Source organism: Galleria mellonella, unplaced genomic scaffold (genome assembly GCF_026898425.1).
Source record: "Galleria mellonella isolate WM207_F2 unplaced genomic scaffold, CSIRO_AGI_GalMel_v1 utg116, whole genome shotgun sequence".
Classification (NCBI taxonomy): domain Eukaryota; kingdom Metazoa; phylum Arthropoda; class Insecta; order Lepidoptera; family Pyralidae; genus Galleria; species Galleria mellonella.
The window spans coordinates 4,096,825-4,110,948 of NW_026441978.1; the positions used below are offsets into that span (position 1 = coordinate 4,096,825).

At 30.8% G+C, this 14,124-nt stretch overlaps 1 protein-coding gene across 4 annotated transcripts in view; it reads right to left on the reverse strand.

Moving 5' to 3' along the window:
• Nucleotides 1-14,124, reverse strand: part of LOC113511525 (uncharacterized) — a 371,241-nt gene that overhangs the window by 48,159 nt on the left and 308,958 nt on the right. Inside the window, exon 1 of one of the 4 annotated variants that reach the window (XM_026895154.3) lies at nucleotides 9,632-9,973. The exons of the other annotated variants lie outside the window; for them this stretch is intronic. The gene's annotated coding sequence lies outside the window, so the exon portion shown is untranslated. Of the gene's footprint in view, nucleotides 1-9,631; nucleotides 9,974-14,124 lie in introns of those variants that run through there. 4 annotated transcript variants of the gene reach the window in all.

Consider the following 14,124-nt stretch of genomic DNA (forward strand, 5'->3'; position numbering starts at 1 on the left):
TAAGCGTATAATATTTGGTATGTAATATAATTGCCCCACTTTTCCTTATTAATAAAAACGTTATTTGAACTATTGTAATACGCATTTAGTTTTATATTAAATCCATTCGAGCGCCTTCTAATTATGCTAGAGCAAGTATAAAGGACTTTTTACAGGGTGAGATATGGCGTGAACTTACTGGGTACAGAGGAATAACACCTGAGTCCTCAGGAATGGCAACGCATGGGAGGTATCATGGGCGAAACAGTATAGTCTGTTATGTCCATGGTACTGCTCATGTCTATAGGCGACGGTTACCACTTTCCATCAGGTGGGGCGTCAGCTTGTTTGCCATTCTAAGTTGAATAAAAATGTTTCGTTGAAAAGAATAGAGGTAAAACAGGCTCATCTTCCACTGGCATTGACTCAGCTCAACGGTATCATAAGCCAGTATCTGGACTTGGATATATTTACTTCTAAACTTGTCGAGTTTTGTGGAATGGTAATAAATTATTTAGAAAGGATGCATAAATTAAATTTTATTATTTAGGGAACGAATTGGGAAACTATCAAGCTCCCTTCGGTAGTAAATATAATAAATAAACCATAAATTTAAAGAGACAAAAATAGTCGAATAAGTTAATTATAGGCCCGTATTTAATAATATTAAAAAATAAAAATTGAGGTGTGCAATCTGTAAATTACGCGATTCATTTGCTAATTTTGAACCGATTCTGATGATGTTCTATGATATCGTTAGGTTTCTATATTTTACACAAATTATGTCGCAATTGAATTTGTTTTTTTAGTTATAGACTAAAGTGGCAAATGTGTTTATTGTCGACGGGATGGTAAACTATTATCGTCAAAGGTCGTCTGTAACTTTAGTTTACATTAACAGCAATTAGCAGTGTGTGATTACAATTCTGAAGAACTTTCTGAAAAACTTTATGCTGCAGTCTCTTTATAAAACTTTGACAGATTTTTTATGATATTTGAAATGAGAAACAAGCTGATGGCATTCCTAATAAAAAGTGTTAAGCGATTTTACGCAAGTTAGGAACAGTATGAATATTAGAGAATCCACTATTATGAGTTTTATTTTCATGATACTCCTTATGCGTTGTCATTCCTCAGAACTATGTTACGTCTATAAAATTTTATTGTCAGACTGAAACATACCCTTCAGACTGAAACACAGCCATATAATCTTAGCAGATTCATGCCAGAAACATGACTAGGACAGAGGTACCCGTGCATTTTTGTAGAAAATCTTCTCTAAAATCTGGTAAATTATAAATTTATCCAGAATATTGAATGAAGTTACCCATTTCGAAAAGATCCCGCAGTTTTATGGTTACCAATTTATATTTCTCAAGCGTTGATTGCGACAGATCATCATTAAAGACATTGTTGAGTGGAAACACGCTTGTCACAATAAAAAAAGTAACGACTTTGAGGTTTTATGACATGAAACGAATGTAAATTGTTGTTATCACATTGTATTATTTATTATTATAGTAACTTTAATAGAGGCGACAATTTATTTGCCGAATTACGTAGTAAACATAATACAGTATAAAATCTAATAAACGTGCCTACGTCGAAACGAAGGAAACGCAAAAAAGGGATTGCTTTGAAATCAACATGCAATTCCGCAAGGTGTGAAACGAACGAGGTTTTTTTTTTATTTTTTTCCTTTGAAACGATGTCCGATCCAAAGCGAGTAATTTCATTTCCAAAAAGTGTACTTGGATGTGTGGTGAGTCCACACGTATTTTGATAAAGCTAGTTATTTTGTTTTTGATTAATTATAATTAAAAAAAAAAAGACATCACTAGGTAGAAGCATTTTAATTTTTAAAATGACAGGTCAGTGTTCCGTCAACTTGTAAACCGTGAACTCTGCGAGTCCGCGACTATATATATGGGGTCCGTGTATGAAGGTTAGTTTATTACTTCATAGCGTCTTAATGACTTGGCTAATTATTATGAAATTTGGTATATATGTATATGTTGTAAGGTATGGAGGAAATGGGTTCTATTCTGGTCAGTAAACATATCCTAGTTACACGGACGAAACCGCGAGAAAAAGCTAGTAGAACAATAATGTCGCACTAATGGCAGTTATAAGTATGGTTTTATAATTAATATTATTATAAGGTTATCATAACCAAACATGGTGGTATAACATGATCAGACACCTAATGTATATTTTATTGATTGTTCCGTTTATTTCCTCGCACATTTATAATATTTATGAAGTCATATAGGTCATATTGATAACTTTATATAAGGAAAATATTATTATTTTTAATGACAAATCTTAATTTAAAACATTAGTTTCTTAAATTTTAGACTATTTGTTTGCTTTATAGTTTATCGTAGATGGCACAGCTCGTCACGTTACGTTTTATCGTTACGATATAATAGGAAAGAAAATTTATAAAGGCCTTTTTTAATTTTTCAATATTGTAGACATGTAGATGATAATATTATTGTCGATGAATAATTAGAAGTGTCGTCATCATTTCATATTCATTTTGTTTTACTATTATATCGTTACAATAAAATCGTGTCATGCCATGCCATGCCATGCAATGAATAAAAGTGCCCAATTACATGCGCTGGTGCATAAAATTTGTTGTTTTAATTTCTGAACTATTATTGTACATAGATCTTTCCATATTCCTATTTATTCTTGAGATGACAGGTTAATCTAAGCCCCTTATTCATAAAAACTAAAAAGTACTACAAACTGTTTTTTTTATTGTTTTTGTTCTGTTACTGTCTTTGAAAAGGAAAAAAAAATATGTGTAAAAAAAAAAGACAAAACAATTCAATAGCTAAAATAGGTTTATAAAAGGGCTGGCGTTCATATAAGAGGATTAGTCTGGCAGAATGAATTGATTTCCACAATCAAAAATTCTTTTTATTCAGACATCTTTTGTCTCTACTTTATCAAATCTAATATATAAAATTCTCGTGTCGCGGTGTTTGTTACCAAACTCTTCCGAAATGGCTTTACCGATTTTTATGAAATTTTATGTGCATATTGGGTAGGTCTGAGCATCGGCCAACATCTGTTTTTCATACCCCTCAATGATAAGAGTGACCTATCCCTAAATTTTTTTTTATTTTTTTGACAACTTTTTTATTTTTATTTTATTATGGTTTAGCATTGAAAAATACATACAAATTCAAATTTTCACCGTTTTACGATCAACTCCTGTTTCTTAATAGCGATTTTTATATGCCTTAATAAGGTTGCAAGATTACAATCGAATATAATAATTGTAGTACGATAAATTTTCATGTATAGTTCTAGAAATAATGTATATGGTAAAACAACGTTTGCCAAGTCAGCTATATAATAGGCAGATATTTGTTTTATAAATGATTTGACTTGCACCGTAACTAGGATGCAACTTAATGTAGCTGTAATTAATTTTTATATCCTATATTACTTGTATCACAATGTACGAGTATTACGATGCCATATTAAGAGGTCAATTTGTCAACTTCCAGATTACTATGTAAGTACTACGAAGATATATTACAAGACGTCGAGTTGCCGTTGGCAATGACTGTAAATGGCAAAGGACGGCAAGCCGTTAAGTTGTTTCTTCTCGCGTGATTTGTAAGTCAATTATTTTTTTAACAGACGTCGAAAAGCTCTGTTCTATCAATGATCAGTTAATGATCAAAATGTCATTGACCGGATCATTATGCATTGTAAACTGAGATTAAATTTTACTTATGGTAAAGTCAAAAGAAGGGTTATGTTTTTAGTAGCCTATGTATTTGATTAAAAAAGATTTTTCCAAATCCGTTCACAACTGACAGAGTAATGAGGTAACAAATATAAAAAAAAAATACAATTGAATTGAATACCTGCTTCTTTTTTAAATTTATTATAAAGAACAACTTTCATCGTGACAAAATCAAATTAAGAACCGGTAATTAATTTTTTTTTAACGTTATATACGTTAAAGTTATTATTAAAATTTGATCCAAATAGAAAATATTCAAATGAGGCTATAAACCATCAATCTTGTCCATTATAAATAAGGTTGTTATGTAAAATGTTATATAATAAAACATTAAGACGATTCATAGATACAGATAGTGTGAATTCATTATCATCTCAGCCATTATCTGTCCACTGATGAACATAGGTCTCCCCTATAAACTGCCATAAGGAATGGTCCTGAGCCTTCTGCATCCATTGCCTTTCTGCATTGCATTTGAGGCCTTCACTCCATCTAGTTGGTCGTCCGGGAGGAAAGGGATTGTTAGTATTGGGGTCAAATAGCTCCATCACTAGAAATACACCCTGTCAGGTCGAGCTCCACGTAGTTTCCTCTGGAAACCATCGTGGCTAATTCTAGTTGAATTCGTCAGGATGGGCTAACTGATCTGCTTTCGTTCTCATCAGTCATCTATCACTGGTGCCTCGTCAGTGTATACCGATAACGCAAATGGGGTTACCATACCATTATCACCGATTAAAAAAAAAGATGGTCGTCCTAGACTGTGTTTGCCCGTATGGGGTTGTCACACAAGAACCTTTCTTCCGTAGTGTGTGAATTATTCAACTAATTATGAATATAAGAATTCGTTAACATGTTTTTATCGTTTATAATCAGGCACGGTTGGACTGGTTTGAACAAAATTGGGATACGGATAGACCATAATTTATGCTAGATACTTAAACATCCAAAACTAATTGATTTCGTGAGTCTTAAGCATTGCTTAAAAAATCATTTGGCTGTAGCAAAATATTTTGAAATAATGTTTAAACAAAAACATATGACGTCAAACAAACCAAATATCACGGGCATTTTTCTTCGCTAAGATAAGAAACATTGACAATGAATTCTGGCATCTACAATGTTGTATATGATCCAGCTAAAAGTGTGAAGGTTTGTAAAGATATTTGGATATTTGTTACTTGATCATACTTGAACGGCTGATGATAGATTTGAATGGACAATACACAGATAGGTCGTTGTGGATGGATGTATGTCTGTAACTATTTCACGCAAAAACTATTGAACGGATTTGGATGAAAATTCACTGCCATATCCCACCCTTCAAACCGAAACACAACCGTGCAAACACAACTGCTTCACGGTTGAAACACGAATGGGACAGAGGTGTCCAAGCAAACGACTTTTGTACAAAGTCTCCCTCTGGTATGTCTACATAAAAACTGGTATATGTTTCATCTTGACACTTTTGTCATCTATAAGTGGTCTTTTATATTGTTTTTATTATTTCTGAAATCTATATGTATGAAGTAGCAGGCAAAAAGCTGGTGTTTTATAAACCTTGTACAAAACATTTGAAACATTGAGAGGCCGTGTAGTCCTGACATACAATGGGCCACCTCTTCCTTTCCTGTGGGTGTCGGAAGAGGCGACAAAATGAAACTAATGGTAGAGGGATGGGTACCAGTGTTTTTTCTAAAAGACTAACTGCTGCTGTCAATCCGCCTGCCATGCGTGGTAACTACTGGTAAAACTCCCATTATAGGGAAGGCTTATGTTCGGCAGGGGACAGTGAATGGTTGGTATAATGATATTGAGACTGTTTGATATTTAAGTAAATTGATATGTAGGATATTACGAGTTACGAATGGATTTGTATTAGCCTGTTGATAATCAAACTTTTTAATTTCACAAATGTTTTAAATATTTGTCTTGTGTTAGACAAATAAATATATATGGTCAAATACGAATTTTTCGTAAAAGAAGCCTATAAACATTTTTTATTCTTTAACAAACGTTCACAAACTATCGCCGAAATAAAAACTCGATTACAAGCATACATTCTCGGCAATAAGGGTCGACCCGGGTCAGGTAGCAGGTGCTTCCTCTAAGCGGTAAGTGGGACCCTCTTTTGTCCCGCTTTTTTTGTCTTCCACATAAGTATTCAGAGTTTTATCTATACTTAACTTTATCGTTGTAGATAGTTTGGAAGATATTTCGTAAATAAACCCTGTGTTTTTAAAAATTTTACGAGAAATTAAATTATTAAATTAACTTATTAATATAATAAAATCGTACCTGGACAATGTTTGTGTTTGGGAAATATTTAAGAAAAATTGATCTATAGTGATCGGTAATAAGAGCAATAAAAGTCGAATATTTTTAAGGAATTTTGTCTATTTGTGTGTATATTTGTTTTGGTATCACGCAAAAATTACTGCACCAAATTGGATGCGGTTTTGATAGTTCTGTTCCTGAAGGTCTAACTCAAAATGTGGTGTTTTATCCTTAGATTATATAGAGAGTGCATCAAGTGTAAAAAACAGGACAATTTTTAGTCAGCTAATTTTAGTAAGCATTATTGCGAAATATTATGCACTATTTATTTTAGGATTTATTAATTGTATTTGCAAGAATTTTGTATTGTTTATATTTTTTACTTAATTTTACAATATAATTTCTCTATTTTTTTAATATTTAATACTAAGTAGTAAACGTACATTATGGTAACCCTATTCACGCACACATGGATAAAAAAGTTGACCTGTTTTGGGCGAGGCATTTATATGGACACTCTATCTATATAATCTACATTTGATACGCTATCTAGAAATGATCTCTTTCATTAGTTTTCCTACTTCTGAAATTCATGACCGCGGAGCAGCGGGCAAAGAGCTAGTTAAAAATATTAATATATAAATAATTACAATTAATGACACATGGAAAAAATTTTTTAACTGAAATTGAACAAGAGCTATCCTTTGTCTTCTATTTTGCTTCTAGTGTAAATGAGTTACGTATTTACAAATTGTCTGATTTGTTTTGAGTTTTCATAAATATACTTCAATTGTTTTAACTTGTGAATATGTAACGCAAAACGTAAGCGTCGGATTTTGTTCGTAACTTCATAATTGCTATTACGTTGTTATATATTTGAAGATTATGTGAAAATAACTTTTCTAAAATAAATTGATTGTCAATAAATGGGTAGGTATGGTATATATACTTACTAGTTACCGTTATTATGCCAATCATTATACTATTATTTATACTGTGGTCATACTATTAGTGGTAGGTAATTAGGTATGTTGATTTAATGCTACTGAGCAGGAAAGTCTGAAATTATATATTGTAACAATAATTTGCGGGCAAAATACAAAAAATAATTAACTGGGCTCCGAATTACAACGTTTACAAATTTATTTAAAACTAGCTGTACCTCGCAGCTCCGTTCACGTGACTGTATACATAAAGTATACTATGTGCTAAGTTAGGGTATAACCTACTCGTGTACTAAATTTCATTTAAATCCGTCCAGTAGTTTACACGTGAAAGAGACTAATAATAATTAGACAAACAAACATTCATCTATTTATGGTTATAAACTTTCACATTTATTATATTAATAGGATGAATTCATACATTACGGATTAGTCTATGGTTCGAGTAGGGATTATAGAGTTTCAAACCTAAAAGTTCATTATATTCGGGAGGTTTATTTAGGTAAGTATTATTATCATATCATATTAGCCTACGACGGTTAATAAAAAATACTCTATTAACTTTCTTTTACTGATTTTATAAAAAGAATTTATTGGAGAAGAGAAATAGTTTTTCATATAATTTTTTATCACCATACATGACAATATTATTTCATGCATATTAATATGTTTACTATTATATTGTGTCATGTTGTCACTCTAGTGAGCTTTCTTAAATCGTAAAATATGTTACGGTTTAAGAAATTTAAAAAATTGCTTTTTTCTAAATTTAAACAAGAAAGGTGATATACCTAGCTTTTTTCTGCCCATGTCTATACAGATACAATTAAGTAGTTTAGAGAGCAATGTGGCTCCGTAGGGTGTAATCTAAATAGGAATTGTTGCTTTCATCATTAATAGTGTATCAATCATATGTAGAATTATTTTATCTTTAATTTACATTTCCAGACTTATATTCAGTCACTTGTGGTCTGAATTTGTCTGTTTTTTGTTTCATATATTTTTTTTATTGTTTGTTCTTTATCTCGTTTGTTTTTCCAGGAATTTTAAGATTAATAAGTTTTACTATTCAGCGGTATTTTTTTTTTGGACGTCTTCACTGACTCGACATAGATTTTGATGTTTTTTTTTTTAATCGATAGATATTGCTTTCATGTTGGTATGATATTAATTTTATCGTTATCAAAGTAGTTGTAATATTTTAAATATAATCTCTTCTTTCTTCTAATACGACTCTATACCTTATTGATTGTTATAACCATATTTTTGTTATTCAAACACATCTTTGTTATACTTTGTAGTACGGAAGCTGAATTGAAAAGCTGTGACAAGAGCCATTAATATGATAATCCCAGTCGATGACCGATCGCACGACCTAGATTCCGAAACTGGGTTTGTTTCAAACTGGGATACGGTTTTAAAGTGGGTAGGTATCGTTTCTTCCGTATTTGCAATAGGTTATCTGAACAGTGAGAAATTGTATAACTGATAAGGTGATTTTGCAATATCGATTTTCGATTTGTCTTCATTTGTAGTACTGACTAGCGGAGGGCGTACCTATGTTTTGTGATACTTCTTAAGTTATTGTTAGGGTATTTTGTTTTATTTGGTTGTAACCAAAGAAATGTAAGTAGGTAGGTAGATATGTATATCTACCTACCTACCTAACTAGGTAATATATTTTTAGTAAAACATAAAATATGTTATTATCATAAAATTATTTATCTACCTTTTAAAAATAGATTAGGAGAGTAAGAATCTAGTTTTACTTACAGAATGATTAATAATCTTGATAAGTACTTATATAAAAAAGCATACACAGTATTTGTAATCTATTATTTTACATTTTATTTGATAACTTAGTCTTAATAATTTTTAGTAGAAGTTAGTGAAAAACAAATGAATAATTGACCCGTTCATAAGACAATTTGCTAATGTCTAATAGCTCAATTGAATGTTTCGATTTATAATTAATTTAATTTGGAGAGTATTTCTATGGGTTTCTATTGTAAAAAAATTTGTTACATTTACAATAATTTCTATTAAAATAGATTATAGTTTTCTATTGTAATTTTATGGAGTAAACATTAAAGAGTATCTATCTATCTATCTATCTATAGAGAATGAGTTACTTTTTACTAAAATTATGGCCAATAAACTGAAGAAGCTAAGAGAAAGAAATTAAAGTTAGAAACTAAATATTTGAAATTAAAATTAATAATTGTTTATTAAGTTGTGTTATTCAAAATTGTTATTGTTGTTTTCATCTTATTTAGAAATTTAGTATTGTTAAAAATGTTAAGAATGCTTAACAAAGAATATATATTAAACAGTCCTAACTTTTTTATAACCTTTTATAATTCATTTATACCTATTTATCAAGTAAGAGGGAATATACCTATTCATATTATGGACTTACATATACGAACTTACATAAAGTAAAATTACGGAATATTGTATCAGTAATAACCAAGTAATATAAATATTATAGAAAATACTAAACAGTTATGGACATATACATAATTAATAAGATTTAATTACTATAATCAGACGAAGATATTTGAACTCAGAGATCGAGCTATGCAAGATTGAGGTTGGACAAACCACTCACGATTTTGATTCTAATAATGAAACAATCATCTTAATAAATAATATTCACCTTATAAAATAATATTACACAATTAAATATAATTTTGAATACTAAACATCAGAAACAAACTAATTCTAGCAGTAAGTGTCAATATGCTCATCACTAAATCACCACGTTCACTTCACTAGGAACAGTTACAGATTATTCTAACTACAAAAACATATTGATTCAGAAAAGAAAACAATATTTTAGTCCGTTCCATTATTGAAAATATAAGAAAACGTTAACGCCAAACAAATACAAGCCAGTTCAAAACACAACTAATGTAACGTTCACTGTAGTAAACAAGCGAACTGGGCTGAAGTTTGTACGTATGCGCCTCTCAATGCTGCCAACCGCCAAGTGAAACCAATATGGCGGCTATCTCGCGTCAGTCAATGGCCTTTTGATGAATGAACTTTGACAAACCTGTTTGATGCACCTGGAAATTGTGCACAAAGATGTGATTGAAAATGATATAAAACTATTGGAAATGGATACATTTTAAATAATTTTATTGTAACTAAAATCGATATGATTTTAATTACAATACAATTAAAATATAATTTTTGCGTTGTGGTAGGAAGATTAATATAGGACCTAATAGTAAAATTTTTATCGCTTAAAGAAACATGTACCTATTTATTAACTTATAATTTTTTTTATATCACTAAGGTGATAAACAAGTATATAGTCCGTTTAATGGTCGCTGTAGTCTATGGAAGCCTGTAACATTAGGGGTGTCACGTGCGTCGACAATGAAGAAATCTTAAAATACCCTTATTGAAAATCCCCATATTGTAGTCTCTAGGGAATATCTCGGTAGGGGAGCTCATCCAAATGTCTGAACATTCACTGGAGAAAATTCCTGAAACCGCACTGTACGTGCTACGTTTAAAGGACAAGTCAATTCGTACTTTCTTTCACTGTAGTTACTCTTTTCCTTATTCTTCTGTGATATTTTATTAGATTCGTTATATCTTTGTGTGTGCTATATATTTATTTACATGTGTATATTATACGTTATAATAGGTAGTTTAATAATAATAAGTATTTGATATTTTAGTGCATTATTGGTTTTTATATTATATATATGTACGTAAAAATTATTAATTCACTCTTGCGTCATTGCCCACTTTTATTTGTACTTCTTTAACCAAAGGTTGTCTGTAAGAGATTGCCCTGGCGATAAGACTGTCTTTTGTACCTTTATGTACATATTTTATTCTGTATTTTAGTTGAATTGTTTAATTGCCATTGTATATATTTATGTTTATGGTGCAATAAAGAGTTAAGTAAAATTTTACTATTCCCAAAAACATTTGTTATTTTCATGCCTTAATTCTTGTGTATGAAAACTATTGAAAGCGTAATAAAGTAGAAAGTTTAATTCGGTTATAACTGAAATAAATTATTAATTAGTACAGTCTTAAAAACATTAGTTGAAAAAGGGTTGGCAACTTTTACCTTAATAGGATTTGAAATTGTATCTCTCAGCTTCGTAGATCGAATGCAATCCTCGGAAGCAATACTAACGGATGCGATATTCCTCAACCTTTTCAAATGTCATTAAGCTAAGCGATGCAGATACGAATTCTGCCGGTTCAAGCTATCGGGAGTTTACATTTTCAACTCAGTATTTTATTATCCTTGTATGCAGATTTGACATTTAAATTTCCAAATTTATTTAAAAGTAATGAAAAGGTAAATTTTACTAAAATTACTCGTATCATTGAATCTGTATCCAAATCGATTTTCGGTTTGGACCACTGTTGGAAATTAGTAGATTGTCTGTGGTCGAGTCAATTATTTTTTTTGTTTTTGTTGTTTACATTTTCATTTAGTTCTTTTGAAGTAAACTATAGTATCTTCCATAAAAAAGGTATTTGAAAATATTCTAGAAACAAAACATAAAATCAGGTTTTGTTAAGGTGAGACGCTGAAATAGTTTATTGTAAGCTTATTAATGAATTAATTAAAAATTAATAATTAATTAATTACAGAATACAATATTAATGAATTTCCACGTAAACTAAATTCTTTCATTGTATAGTACACTAAGAAATATATGTGTATCTGTCTATTTTTAGTTATTATGTACTTACACCGTTTAAATTTGTGTTGAAAAGTTTACAACTAGTTTTGTTATACAAACACGACCTATATGTTGTATTTGTACAACATTACTCGGGAACGGAGTCCAAGCAATCAAATTGTTGCCTTAATTTCACGTAAACTTTATGAATAAATTAATTAAGCTTTCAGATAGTAAATAAGATTAATTTTATACTGTATCTGGTAACGATAAATCTTAAGTTAAATAATGAAAAGATGGAGTTACATTTATAATAAGATGCGGGACAGAACTGTGATGATCTAGAAATATTATTAATAATAAATTTGCTGATCTCATTGGAAAAGTGATAAACAAAACATTTATGGATAAAAACATACAAAATTCTGAGCGCTTCTAACTGGGTAACTTGATAGCTCGACGCGCCATGTTAACGAAGGTGTTAGTATGGGACCCATTATTCGACCCTTGTTTCTTTCGGAAAATGTTATGTGGCATTGATAGGATACTCTTTTAATTTATTTATTTATACTATACTTTATTGTACACAAAAATTACATTATTATAATTTATATAAAATAAAAATGTACCTACAACAAGCGAGTTTAACTCTGTAAGAGTTCTCTTCCAGCAAACCTTGAATAGAAAGTAGCATTAATTTCCAGCGGGCAGTATGCGTACAATTTATATTACATTTTGTATACTATAAAATAAATATAAAGACTATATTGTCAAAAACTTATTGTGAATTTTCCACGTCAAGTACAAGGAGAAACTTTTTTTAAATATAAGTACAAAATATACAAACTACTTTAACTTGTTGGTGTTAAGTCAATCGGTATAATATTTGACTGAGGTCGAGGGGATCTTATAATTGAATTCCAGTCAAAATGGGAAAGTTTTCAAATTCATGCTTTGAAAGGCACCAAAACCTACTTTATAGCCAAATTTATTAGAAGCATAAAATTTTGCCACTTCTTTTTTCGTGGGTGTCGTAAGAGGGAACTTAGGGGACTAAGAGGGGACTAAGGGAACTTAATAATCGAGGAATGGGCAGCAGCGTCACTCTTAAAACATCCCTAGAGGGAGACTTTGTACAAAAGTCGTTTGCTTGGGTACCTCTGTCCTATTCGTGTTTAAACCGTGAAACAGTTGTGTTTGCATGGCTGTGTTTCGGTTTGAAGGGTGGAATATTGCAGCGAATTTACAGGGTACAGAAGAACACCTGAGTCCTCAGGAATGGCAACGCAAGGAGGGGTTTCATGGGCGAAACAGTATGCTCTGTTATGTCCATGGTACTGCTCATGTCTATAGGCGACAGTTACCACTTTGCATCAGGTGAGCCGTCAGCTTGTTTGCCATTTTAAATTGTATAAAGATAATCCAATCCAAATACAAATCCAAAAGCCTAACTGTGGCAACTCGTCTGCCAAGCTTGGCAATTATTGGCAGTTAACAGCTGATATATATTTACTTATTTTAAATATATAGCAACCAAATAAGCTTTAATAAAGCTTTTTATAATTTAATAAGGAGATAGAATATATGCATTCCCACAGGTACAGCTTCAGGAAAAGTAGTGCTTTAAACTGTACCATGAGTCAAATTTATGAATTCCATTTTACCATTTATTTACTTAACGGGATTACTTCACCCTAATTCCTAAACAGATTTACTGGTGTTCCAGAAGAGCTTAACCTCACTGGGGCTTTACTAAATTTAAAGTCATTAATCGTTTGTTATTTTCAAGAGATAGAGGTAAGTTTATATATCAAAGGCAAATTCTTTTAATAGTTATCTGCTAGGGTAACTTTGTCGCACTTGTGTTTCTGCCACATGGCATATATGGTATATGGTTGTGAAATTACATCGTATGGAGTCATATGACAACGCATATTCTGTGCTAAAATTATACAGGTAGGATGTTTTCATATAAATGCTTCATTAAAATCAGGTCAACATTTTTATTCATGTGTGCGTGAATAGAGTTGCCATAATGTACATTTACTACTCAATAAATGGGAGAAATTAAAACGATAAACGATTCAAAAATAAAAACGATACAAAATCCTAAAGAATATTTTTGAAAGAACATAATAAAAAGTGCATAATGATTCGTAATAATGATTATCTTTCCTGCTTACTTTGATGTATATCCAAGTATAGACTTATTTTATAATCATTAACAATGGCCTGCAATTTAATTATTGCTTTTGTATGAATTTGTACCAATACGATATGTGCTGCTCATATATTTATATAATATCAGAGAAATGGTTTGGAATTCCAATTTTAAAAATCAATTTAGAAATTGTTAATCTAATTACATGCAATACTGAAAAATGAGTGCATTTTGTCTTGTTTAAAAAAATAGCTGTCAAATTGAGTCAGTCAAATGTCAATTTGATTGACTAAATGTTGACACATTTTTTACACTCGATGCTCTATC